The sequence below is a fragment of the Cavia porcellus genome, unplaced genomic scaffold (assembly GCF_034190915.1).
Source record: "Cavia porcellus strain 051 isolate PalLab524CR breed Dunkin Hartley unplaced genomic scaffold, mCavPor4.1 scaffold_19, whole genome shotgun sequence".
Classification (NCBI taxonomy): Eukaryota; Metazoa; Chordata; class Mammalia; order Rodentia; family Caviidae; genus Cavia; species Cavia porcellus.
Window position 1 is genome coordinate 5,945,425 of NW_026947502.1, and position 12,868 is coordinate 5,958,292.

The following is a 12,868-nucleotide window of genomic DNA, read 5'->3' on the forward strand; positions in this document are numbered from 1 at the left end:
CACCACTGCACCCTGCCTGGCAGCCTGTCTGGCTGGTTTGCTTTCCGTTTGTTCATCTAGCATTTAGGTCAAGGCCTTCAGAGCACACTGTCTAGGGGCACAAACTCCAGGAACAGCACAAGAGGAAGTGACCAGGGCTCTCCCTGGAAGTGAGCTGTGTGGTACAGTTTGAAGGAATAGCACAGAGCTTCCAAGCTGTTCAGCCCCTCTTTGCATATCATTTGCATACATTTGCATCTGATGCAAAAGAGGAAAATCCTTCCAACACTTGCTTTGCCCCGTAGCAGCAGCATCTGGTGGCAGCCACCCAGTCGGCTCCTCACCTAAATCCGGGTTCCCTGCACTCATGGGACCAGCCTCCAGCCTCCTACCTAGAGGTGACAGCTTCTGTGCAGACACAGGCCTAGCAAAACAAGATACTTTCACATGTGACTCACACCAAGGCCCAGAAGCAAAACTACAGTGTGAAAACCAGAGCTGCCTGCGCCTCCTGGGGGGATCCCCGGCAGCTCCCACTCTGTTTGTCCTTTAAAAGGCCCTGGCTGTGGCCCAGCGCTCTAGAACTCTCCAAGAATGCACCTACTCCCACCTACAGCAGGTGCAGGCCGTGCACTCGACACCAGGGCCAGGCTCCCGGACTGCATGGGTCTTGGGCTTAGAAGGTGGCCCCAAGCAAAGAACCAGGGCAGGGGGCTCAGCCCAGGGCTGGTGCAGGCGGCCAAAGTGTTTCTCCTAGCCTGGCTCTCTCTCTAGTCCATTTTGGGTGCTGCCCACAGGCTTCCCAGAAACCTCTGTTCTGCCCCAAACACAGAGGTCATTTCTGTCGCTTGCAAGCAGTAAGTCTAGCAGCGGACACATCCCCCACCATGGCAGGGTGCCCTGGAGCTCTTGGCAGAGGCCACCTTCAGCCCCTGACAGACCCCAGGTTTTCTGCCACCTCCAAGAGATGAACCTGGCTCCAAACCTTGCTCTTGCCTGCTACAGTGGCCTGGCCTAGGGCATTTCCTCCCTCTGAACCCCTGATTCCCTCACCTGTGGAATGAAGCTGGTAATTAAGAACACAGGCCTAGCACTGGGGTGTAGCTCAGCAGCACAAGCACCTGCCTGGCAAGCTCAAGGTTGTGAATGAAAGAACACAGGAGTAGGACAAAGATCAGATGGGATAAAGGGAAATCTAACATATAGTTGAGGGCTCGGCCAAACTCAGCTTCCTTTTGTAGAAGAGGAGGCTCCCCTAGCAGTGTCTTAGTTGCCCAGGTAACGGTTCCAGTTCTGGTTGCTCCTGTCTCTTAGAAACGGCTGCTCACTCTGATGCACGGCCGGTCACTGATGCACACTGTCTAAACCAATCCCCAGCTGACAGGCCAGTCTGCCTCTGTACGTACTGCTCGCTTATCTCCTATGAGTTCTGGACCACCAGAGATCAGGGCCTGGTGCTCTGGGAATGATCCTGTTCAGAGCTCATTGATGTAATAAATCTGCCTCCAACTCCTGGGTGTTGTAAGGTGTTTCTGTTTGCTGTTACTTTCATTGTCGTGTCAGTCATGCCTCTCCTCTACTAACTCTGCCTTCTGCTTGCTTTGCTTCAGGATAATTTTCACTGTTGTTAGAAGTAAGAATAACACAGCTCTATCATGCATTATCCCACGAAGCGGCAAAATAGTCATTGTATAACCCTGTTTTCCAAAGAGGGAAACTGAGGCCCACAGAGAGCAATTTAAAAGGTGGGTTCACAGCCAGACAGGATGGTACACAGCTGTAATCCCAAGGCACACTGTGAGTTCAGCACCAGCTTGGGTTACATGCTGAGCCGCTGTCACAGAAAAAACCAACAGGGAGGGGGTTCAAATCCCATCTCCAGCACTCACAAGGGGTGTGATGTCAGCCGAGTCACATTGGTGTGTACCCTCCACGCTCACTCGCCTGTTAGATGAGGTCAATGCCTAACTCAAGTGCTGGCTGGGAATTATGAATTTTGAAGACTATGATAATGGTTTCATGTTTATATTAGAAAATATTTAGGCCAGGTATAGCAGCACACCCCTCAAATCCCAGCTACTCGGGAAACTGAGGCAAGAGGATCACAAGTTCAAGACCAGCCTGGACAACTTAGTGAGACTCTGTCTCAAAAGGAAAGGGCCCAGCCTGGTGAGGCACGTCTGTAATCCCAGCTCTTAGGAGGCTGAGGCAGAAGGATCACTGGGAGTTCAAAGCCAGCCTGAACTGCACAGGGAGACCCTGTCTCAAAAAGATAAATGAAAAAACAATAATCAAAATGAAAGGGTTAAGGATACAGCTCAGCACTAAAGCATTTTCCCAGCATACATGAGGCCCCACATTAATCCCTGGTAACCCCCCAAAAAGATTATATTTTTAGTAGTATATAAAAGTGAAGTGACCTGATCTGTAGGATTTCCTTTTTTCTTTTTTAATTCAATACTAGATTGAACCAAGGCCTTCACAATGAGCTAAGTCCCCAGCAGCACCCCTCCTCCTCCATTTTTTGAGACAGGATCTTGTTTGTTGTTTGTTTTGTTTTTCTGAGACAGGGTCTCACTATGTAGTTCAGACTGGCCTTGAACTCAATATGTAGCTTTAGCTGGCTTTGAACTTGCAGCAATCCTCCTGCCTCAGCCTCCCAAGTGCTGGGATTACAAGTGTGTGCCACCGTGCCCTTTTGGAATAATTTCTGTTTTAAAAAAAGTCCCTCTCTGTGAGCTACTCTGAGGCTTCCCTGGGTGTCACAGGGGAAACTCAGTAATGGCACACTAAGGTGGTCACCGTTGTGGTTGTTCACCTCTGCACACCCCCTCACCAGGGACCTCACCAGCGGTGCCACACAGCAGTCACCGCACTGCAGGTGGGGCTAAGGTGGGATACACAGCCTGTAGCCCTCTCAGCCCCAGCCAGTGTCAGCGATCCCTGTCCAAAAGTCCCTTCCTGAGTCAGTGAAACCAACACGTCCAGCCCGCCAGGCTCGCTCCACAGCCCCGGCAGGCGTGCTGTCACAGCCCCACTGTCTGACTAAGGCGGGGCGTCTGCCCCCAAGTATGCAGCAGCAGCCGCCGAGGTGTGGGGGGGTGGGTCAGGAGACCTGCACCCTCCACCCCACCCCTGCATTTGAGTCTCTGCCTCTTCCAGAACCAGCCACCAGGGGGCGCCTGTGCACAGCCCTGGCTGCTGTTGTGTGGAACCCGTAGAAGAGGCTGAGGAAGGGACTCCTGATCCTGCTGGACCAGGACAGGGACTGAGGATTGCTTGTTAAGTGCAGCAAACTCCCAGCCCTGCCCTACCCCACCTGCACTTTTATTCTATAATAAAAGTAAGTGGCTTTTCATTGCAAAAGCAACTCATGGTCAATGCATGTGATGGGCAGGCCCGACGTGTTTGTTTCACACGGCTTCATGCTTCAAGTTTCCCAGAATGTAGAGCAGACGCCCCTACACGCAGCAGCGCCGAGGCAGAAGAAGGTCTCTGCCCTGAGCCTCAGTTTCCCCTGAGTGTGGGACTGGAGGTCCCGGAGCTCTCCCCCAGCTCTGGGGGGTCAGCAGGAGGAACTCAGCAGCCTGTGCTGAGGGCTTGCCTACTGCTCCGCTCCCCCACTTCCCCCTCCCTCCTGCCAGCTCCCAGCCTGGGCTCCTCGCTTCAAGACACTGAATGGCCCATGCCTGTCGCTGCAGGGCTTTTCTCTAACTTTCCAGCCCAGGCCTCCCTGCACCCACAGACGGGCAAGCTGGTGCCCGGGTCTTTGCCGGGACTTTCTGTGGGCACGGGGGAAGGACTAACCCCGCATTTCCCACACTGAGAACTGCAGCCCACTGAGTCCCAGCAGCCAGAAGGTCAGAGTCCTGTTCTCAAATGCAGACCAAAGTGCAAAGGCAGGGGCCATGCAGTGCCCGCTGGGCACTGTCCTGCATGGGAAGGGCTGGGCCCCGGAGGCTGGGGATTGCTGCCCCTCCCCGGCTGGCTGCCAGGCAGAGGCAGGAGTACAGGCTGACCTCTGAGGGCCTAGAGTTTCCTCAGTTCCTGCCTCCCCAGAAACCTGACCCTGGCCCCAGCCACAGCAGCTCTGGATGCAGGAGCCGTGGCAAATCCATCCCAGCAAAAGTCACTTCGGCCCCTGCTGCCCGCCACCCAAGGAAATCCCCACCCAGACTGCAGTTCAGAAGGGGAGTTTCTGGCCCCGCGCCAGTCCCATGATGAATCAGGATCAGTGAGGGCCCCACGGAAGCCTTTCCCATCCCTCGTGTCTGCTCTGTGCCCAGGTGGCAGGGACTGATCTGCAGTGAGCCACTGTCTCAGGTCTCAGCTCCGGGCAGCTGGGACAGCCCCAGGTGTGTGGGGGGCGGAGGTGGAAGGGAAGAGAAAGGACAGTCACAGCTCAAAGCAGGCTGTGTGTGCAGGCCTGTGCACCCACTTAGAACAGGAAGAACTCCCAGGTCGCAAAAGGTTTTGTCCTGCCTGCAATCCCAGGTACTCGGGAGGACTGCAAGTCCAAGGTCAACCTGGGCAACTTCGAGTGACTCTGTCCACATAAAAATGTCTGGGGCTGTAGCTCAGTTCGAAGGCCCTGGGTTGAGTCATACTGAGGTGGAGGATTGAGGATGTAGATCAGGGCTTCCTGAATCCAGTCCCAAGTACCAGCCGGGGAGCCCCTCGGGTTTTCAGGGATGCAGGAGAAAATTGTCTTTATGGGTTTTTGGTTTGGTTTGGTTGCAGAGCTGGGATGGGGCTGCTGAGCGGCAGCCCCCTCTGAAAGCCGTTTTTCTGCAGGACCCCAACTTACTCTCCCAAAGCTGTGGGCTGGGGAAAAGGACCCAAGTTATAAAAGGATTTAAACAAAGACACAGTTTGACCAGGCGGGGGAAACCCTCGAAGATGTCAGTAATTACAGACTAGTGAACACAAACTAAAATAGCAAAAATGATGAGGAAAACCGCAGGGCCTCCCCAGTGACCCCAAACGCAGGGTGACTTTCACCAGCCAGCAGCCCGGGGTGCTCCGGGACCCTGCTGCACCCGACAGATCTACTGGAGGCCAGAGCCGCGGAGGGGGGCACCTTCTGTCTCCAAATAAGAGGAAACATAATGGTACTCCCCCAAACGAGTCACCTCCTTTTTTGTTTGGCGTTTTGCTGTTTGTTTTGTTTTGTTGAGACAGGGTCTCACTATGTAGTTCAGGCTGTCTTGTTATATACCCTTGAACCTATTATATACCCTTGAACTCGGGATGATCCTCTTGCCTCAGCCTCCTGATTACAGCCTGGAATTACAGATGTATGCCACCACGCCCAGCTCAAATCAGAGCTTGGACTACGGGGGCAGTGGTTTGGACTTGAGCAACCCACCTGCCTTGCAGGGAGCTCCAGAGGACACGGACCTGTCCAGTCCTGTCACCCTGAGAGGCCATGGAAGAGCTCGTGGCATGAACAGATGACCGTCCACATCCTAGGGACACCCTGCTCCCCATCACAAACCCTGGGAGCTGTGGCTCTGTCCCTTTAGGAGCCAATAACATGATCTCCCCATGGGTAACCCCCACCCCAACTATCTCACACAAGGAAGGGGACAGCATCTCCACGGGCTGCAGAGTAGTCAGTTCAGAACCCCAAAACTAGAGCTTGAGCTGCGTGACCCTGGGTGAGTCACTTCCTCTCTGTGAGCCACAGTTTCCTCATCTGTACAGTGGGGTTGAAAGATGCAGCTCTCGGTGCAGCTGTGAAAATCAGATGAGGTAACAGGCGGGTGGCACTTGCACAAAAGTGAAGCCCTGGGCACACATCTGGACTCATCTAGAGGCCTCGCACACACTCGTCAGACCTCTGCTCTCTGCCACGCCCTGGCTCTGCCGAAGGAGTCACTAAATCAAAACCAGGGTGAGAAGGACCCCCGGCAGGGCCCCCACCCTGGCCCTGTGCCCAGGTCACACAGGAACCCGGGTCTCCCAGCTCCCAGGCGCTGTCACCACCAAAGCACACACAGTCAGCTCCGCCACGGCCTTGGGACCGCGGCCCAGAAAGCCCCCTCTGCCAGGTCCCGACAGAGGATTACTCAGCGGTGCTGCAATCTGTAATCAGAGTCAGCCAGCAACCTCTCCACAAATTAGTCAGTGGAATCTGCAGCGGGAGGCCAGGGGGCTTGTTCTGCGCCCCCAGCCAGCTAGCTTGGTGTCACCACACTCCAGTGGTCACTTTCCTCTTCAGAGGGGCTGCCGGCCCAGGAGCTGGGGAGCGAGCGATCGAGCACAGTCCCCGGGTCCCAGGCAGACCCGCGCCATCCCCAGCTCCACCTTCCGCCAGCTGTCGACCTTGGGCGAAGAACTTGACCTTCTTGGTTTATTTTCACTAATAATAGTCATTCCAACTGCGTTAGGCTGCTTCGATGATTGATGGAAAGCCCCTTGTACAGTACTGCTATAGGCAGAGTGAGGAAATTGATGTTTATATTGATGTTTAGTAATGCAGGACTATAGGCTTTTTTATTTTATTATTTGTTTTGATACTGGAGATTGAATTCAGGGCCTTTGTGCTCAACTGCATCCCCAGCTCTCTTTGTTGTTGTTTTTGAGACAGAATCTCACTAAATCACTAAATTGCCCCGGTGGAGCTCAAATTTTGAGATCCTCCTGCCTCAGCCTCCTAGAGTGCTGGCATTACAGGTATGTGGACCATACCTGGTTCAAGATTGCCAACTCTTTCAAGTATGTTACAAACAGTAATTCATTTATTCCATCTACAAGTGAGAAAATCAAAACCCACAGAGGTCAAGTGACCTCCCGAGAGTCACAGAGCTACTAAGTAGCAAAGCCACAGTGGAGAACCAACCGCCTCTCTCTTTTGCCCTTTGCATCCTGCCCCTGACAGTCCCTAGTGGAAGCACCTGAGCAGCTGATCTTGGAGACGAGTCTGGCCCCCAATCTCTGCCATCCCAGGGGATCCGAGGGAGGTCCCTAGGCTTCTCAGGCTGCTCCCTGCAAAAGGTGGGTTCCTCCCACTGTGGAGGTGAAGGAGGCCAAACCCTTGCCCCACGCTCACCGGAGAGCCCGGCTCTACCACCACTGGGGCACAGGGCACTCACTGCCTCTGAGGAGGCCTGGGCAGCCACACTTGGCCAGCTCCAACTGCTAGACGAGCTTCCTCCAGCCGAGATGAAATTTCCCTGTGTAATTTCCTCCATTAGTCATGTGTCTGCCCTCAGGCCCCACAGGGCCAGCCGTCCCCAGCCCTCAGACATCTGGAGATGGACATATTCAGGTAGGAGAGGTCTCGGTTTAGGCTGACCACCTGCCTCAGAAGGTGGGGCTCCTGATGCCCACCCCCATCCTCTGTTCCCTACTGTCCACCCCGGCCAGCAGGGGCAGCAGCGGGCTCAGGCAACAAATCAGGGTTGGGCCCAATGCAGCTCTGCAGGCTGGGAATGAGCATGATGGCCATGGTGGTCACTGGCTACTGCCTGCTCTGCCCAAGTAAGCTTGCACTGCTGTCCCAGCTCTCGGAACCAAGGAGGAAGGAAAAGCCCAGGCAGAAGGAGGGGACCAGCCCTGGGCAGTCAGGAGCCTGAGTCCATACACAGGTGGGTGCTGCAAGCCCAGCTCTTCACCCGGTGTGGCAGGACAGGAGACAGATGGGCAGGGACAGCACAGGGACACCTTGGGGAGCGGGGGAGGAAAAGGAAGCGCCCTGCTGCTGGGCGGGGGTCTGGAGAGACAGATAAGCCTGGATGGTGGTCTTGGGAGCTGGATGGGTCATCCTGGAGCTCTACCGAAGGCCCCGTGTTTGAAACGTTTATCAAACCACTGCTCTGTACCTGGCTCAGGTGAGAACTCGGCAAGTGAGGACACAGACACACAGACACACAGACACACAGACACATGGCCACAGGAGCTCACATCCCCAGAGACCAGGACCCAGGAGGACAGGGAGAGGCGGGGAGAGCGAGCTAAGCACTGTGACTCTGCCTCCTGCTCCTCTCCTCTGCATCAGGGCCCGCAGATCACCGCATCCCAATCTGAATTCGAGCACCCCTCATGGGAGAAGCTGGGCGCCAGCATGCCCCCGAGAGCTCTGGAGGGGCCATGGAGGTGAGTATCATGCAGGGAGAGGACAACCTGGGGACCTGTTGAGCCCACAGTGACAGTGACAGCGGGACCTGGCCCGGGTCCTCCTTGCCCACCCGCGACACCCTGACACCCTGGGCAGGAGGAGAGAAGAGCTGTGCCCTCTGCCAGGCTTCAGGCACATGGCTGGGAGAGCTTTGGAGCCATCTGTTCCAAGAGAGGGGACAAACAAGAGCCCGGTACCCTCGGGCCCCAGGAGGTCAATGTCCAGTTAGCCCAGAGACCCAGCGTCTGTCCCAGCTAAAGAGGGTGTCATCTCTCTCGGCATCTGGGACGACTGCCTTCCTCCCACCTGACTGCCACAGTGTAAGCCACGACACAACCCCTGGCTCCCAGGACCTCCACGTGGTCCAAGGTTCTCCCCAAGACCGCAAGTTCTCGAAGCTGGTTGTGGGCCTGCATCTCTTCCCTGGGCCTTAAGCAATGCCGGCTATGAATCACCCATCCATCTATCCAACCACACATCTAAACATTTCTGAGCATTGTGGTTTGCCAGCTCTGTGCCAGGCCCTCCAGATGAGCAAAGCCTGTTAGAGCCCTGTTTCAGGAAGACAGATGTCTTAAGCCAGGCCGGATGATGCATACCCATCATCCTAGCACTCTGGGAAGCTGAGGCGGGAGGATCCCGAATTCAAGCTTGTCTAGTTTCCAGGCAGCTTCACCTGGGTTAATGCGAACACATTTCTTTGTGGCTCCCACATCAAGGCAGGGGCTTGGTGTGCCCCATTTCCTGTTGTGTTTCTGATGCCTCTTTTCACTCTCGGCTCTGGTCTCATGACCAGGGGTTCCCATGACACCTTGCAACTAGGTGAGGGACACCTACAGTTTCTAGATGATTCTGGGCCTAGAGAAGATGGATGACTTACAGGAATTTGCTCAGCCAGCCAGTGGTGGCTTGGGGACCCAGCCAAGGGGCTCGCACAAGCAGACTCCTGGGTGGCCACTATAAATGTCCTGCCAGAGCTGGGCTGTGACAGCTGCCCTGGGCCTGGCTTTGCCCAGATACTCACCTCTCTGATCCCAACTCCCTCCTGTGGAGAACCAGGGCTACTATTCCCATCTGGCAGGGGAGTCCTGGCCATTTCGCTGGGAACAATGCTGACCACAGGGCTTCACACCAATGAGGCGATGGATCTTTCTACCCACCCTTCCTCAGCCCTCCCTGTCAATTTGGTCAAGCTTCCTGGGGCTTTCGTTGAGAAAATGAACTTGTAGCTGTTTGGTTCTCTGATGCATGAGAGAGAAAAAGAGAAAAAATAGAAAGAAAAGAGGCCTTTACTGCGGGTGTGGGAGAGCTGCTGAAGACAGACAAGCAACTCTGGGAGCTTTGGGAAAGAACCACAACTTTATTTGAACTTTGATGGGGGCGGAGTTAAAGGGGCAGGTGGAATGCCATCTTGGCAGCTGATTGGAGGAGCATTTGCACATGTGCAAAAAGCCAGTGGGTTCTCCAGAACTCCTGGAGGTGCTTTCCAGGAAAAATCTGTCAGTAGCCTAATCATTAATATTTAATATATATATATTTGGCGGGTCTCACTATGCAGTTTAGGCTGCCCTTGAACTCACTACGTAGCCCAGGCTGGCCTCAAACTCATGATGATTCTCCTGCCTCAGCCTCCCAAGTGCTGGGATGACTGACAGGCGTAAGCCACCATGTCCAGCTCATTATGTTTTTATTTTGAGATGGTAATTCTTGGTATTGTGTACATCTAAGGGGTGGGGAGAGGAGAATTCGTACACGATTCCTTCCTTTCTTCCTTCCTTCTTCCTCCACTTCCTCAGTACCAGGCCCTGAATCTCCAGGAAGCTGAGCTCTATCCCCAGCCTTTTTTATTTTGCAACAGGGTCTCACTGAGTTGGCCAGGCTGGGACCCAATGTGCGACTCTCCTGCCTCAGCCTCTGCTGCAGCTGACATTAGAAGTTACCCTCGGCCTGCCTGGCTCTTCCCATCTTTGTGAAGGACAGGATGACTTCAGACCCTTCTGGTTCCCTCTGCAGGCACCATGGCCCTGTGTGTCTTTGCCGCCTCGCAGGTCACAAACACCTACCGGACACACTGAGACTATGGTCTCCAGAAAGCCTTGAGCCACGGGCTGTTTCTAGGCTGTCGACCGGGTGGTACCCTGAGAGAGAATGTGCTCCCATGGAAGCCTCCTGCCGGGAGCCTGCAGCCGGGCCTCCAGGCAGCTCTGGGCTCTGACGAGTCCCGACAGGATGGCAGGCAGGAAGAGAGGCAGGGCTGCTGGCTTGGGACCGCTCCCTGCTGTAATTTACTCAATCCGTGTGGGGCTCCTTTGAGCCGATTTCTGGAAATGCCACATTTCAAGGGTCTCCCTGTTAGAAAAGGTCAGGGAGTTCACTGGGGCCTTTCATGTTAAAGGAACTTGAAAGGAAAGGAAAGGAAATGTATATTTTCAGCCTTAGCTATGATTAAGTGGGCTCAGGCCATGAGGACACGCAGATGATTTACATGACATTACATGAAAGCCAATTAGCCTAACAACTTCCGAAAAATATCTAGCTGAAGAGCACCCATTTATTAGAGTGCTTGGAATGCGCCAGGCATTGTGTTAAACGCTTCACTAGGATACCCTGATTCATCTCAGCCAGGCTCGCCAGTGAAAGGCGGGCCGCTGAGACACCCATTTCTCCTAGGAGGAGGCTGAGGGGCTCAGGGGCAGCCCTCCATGTGCCTGGGGACCCCCAGATGGTAAAGGGCAGGGCAGGGATGGAAACTCAGGTGTGTCCAAATCGAAAGCCACAGCCTCTTTGCTCAGATCTGCAGGTTCAAGGGGTCCTGACCCCGGCAGGCATCTTCCAAAAGGCAGTCAAGATCACCTGGTTTATTTGCATGGTGAGGAAGCCTTGTTAAAGCAGGCTACAGAGAGAGGTGGCCCAGGCCAAGGGTGAGGCACCGGGCCCCCTCCTAGACAAAGGGCTGGGGCACCCCATACAGACCGCCCAGGTGACTCCCTAAGTCCTCTTGGTGACCTTTCCATGCAATAGGAGCTACCCAGGAAGTCAGGACACACACATCAGCATTGTCTGTTAGGCCCATGCAGCATATAAAGACTCCCTCTGAGATTTGGGGGGTCATGATGGGACTTTAACTACGAGCACAGGGTGTGGGCACAGGCGCCGGAATGCCTGGGTCTGGAATACTGACACCCTCACTTTTAAGCAGTGAGCCCCTGGGTGACTCACTGAGGCTCTCTGCACTTCAGTTTCCCCGTTCATAAAGTGGGGACAGCAGTCCACGGTGTGACGGTGAAAGGAGATAATGTATGCGCAGCTCCCCCCGGGGTACCTGGCATACAGCACACACTCAACATACGAAGCCTTCAGGCAGCTGGTAATAAAGGAATCACCCAGCCATTCCTCTCCTGCAGGCCTTCCCGAAAGAGTTAAAAGCATCATACAGCATCGATAATAAACAAATCAGGGCTGACCAGGCAAGGGGTTCCTGCTGGGGTACACCTGCAGTTTAGAACCAAGTCCAAGCTCCTGTTCCTCTCTGGCTCTTCAAGCCCTCCTTAGCCGTCCAAGCCCACATGCGATCCACCTCCTCCAGGAAGCAGCCCTGCCTGCTCCAGCACCACCACCATCCCCCCTGCCCCTTGTAGCAGAGTTCCTGCCCAACGCATGTGTAGACCAGTCCAGCACCTAACTCAGCTCTGATAGTTCAACTTCTCAGAACAACCCGTGACTCCTAAAGGACGAATACCTCTACCCCAGAGCTCCAGACACAGTGACTGATCTTTCAGCAAACCTTGGGATGACTTCGGCGTGGCCTTGGACATCTAACTCCTCCCTTCTCTGCCAGTCCTAACCTTCCTCAGCCCCTATTTGCCCCACCTTCTCTCCCCATCTTGGTCCCACCAGCAGGGTGAGGAATTGGAGACAGAGCCCGCAGGGCAGTGGCTTCCAGACTTGGGATGTCACAGCCCTATAAAATATCCAGAGAAACTTGAGAATGGGGGAGTGAATGGATCAGAATAGTGTCCTTATTTGCTTTTGCCAAACAAAGGCATTTTTAAAACTCTGTTCTCATCGTCCTGTTAGCAAAAGAAAGGCTTCACACCAATAAAGCTGAAAGACCATAATCTTTGATTAAAGGCTAATAATACCACGCTGCAAAATATTACCCTGAGAAAACCAAACCCTAAACACACTTGTCCTGACTTCTCTCCTTTCTCCAGAGATGGAGAGGATGCCAATCCCCGTGTGGTGGTGGCTCAGGTCTCCGAGGTCCCCATGGATCTCATGAACTTTTCCGGAAGAGGTTCTGTCCTGGCCACCAGCACCCACACACACCTCTGGGTTAAGAGGATTTCTACTCCTCTTCCATGGGGGATGCTCCTCCACTTGCCAGATGGCCACCTTCAGAGGATGTAAATCCTGGGCCTGGTCCCTGCTCTGCTCCTCCCCTGGGAGTTCACAATTGGCGGGAGTCCCCTCACTCCTCTAATCTAGGAGCCTCAGAGTCAAACCGAGCATCGAGCTCACACTGGGAGAAAACGTTGGAGGTCCCTGCGGTGACTCTGCAGTGCTAAGCTGAGTACTAGTGACCAAGCCCTCAGCCCTGGGAAGGGAGAAGTGGGCATCCTCGCTGGGGAGGTGGGTTATCCTCTCCCCGCCGTGAGACGCCCCGCCAGGAGGGCAAAGATAGGATCTGAGCACAAAGACTCTCGGCCCTGGTTCTTTGATCAGAAGCCAAGCAGGCTGGGCCTGGACCTGGAGGGGCGGCGCGGC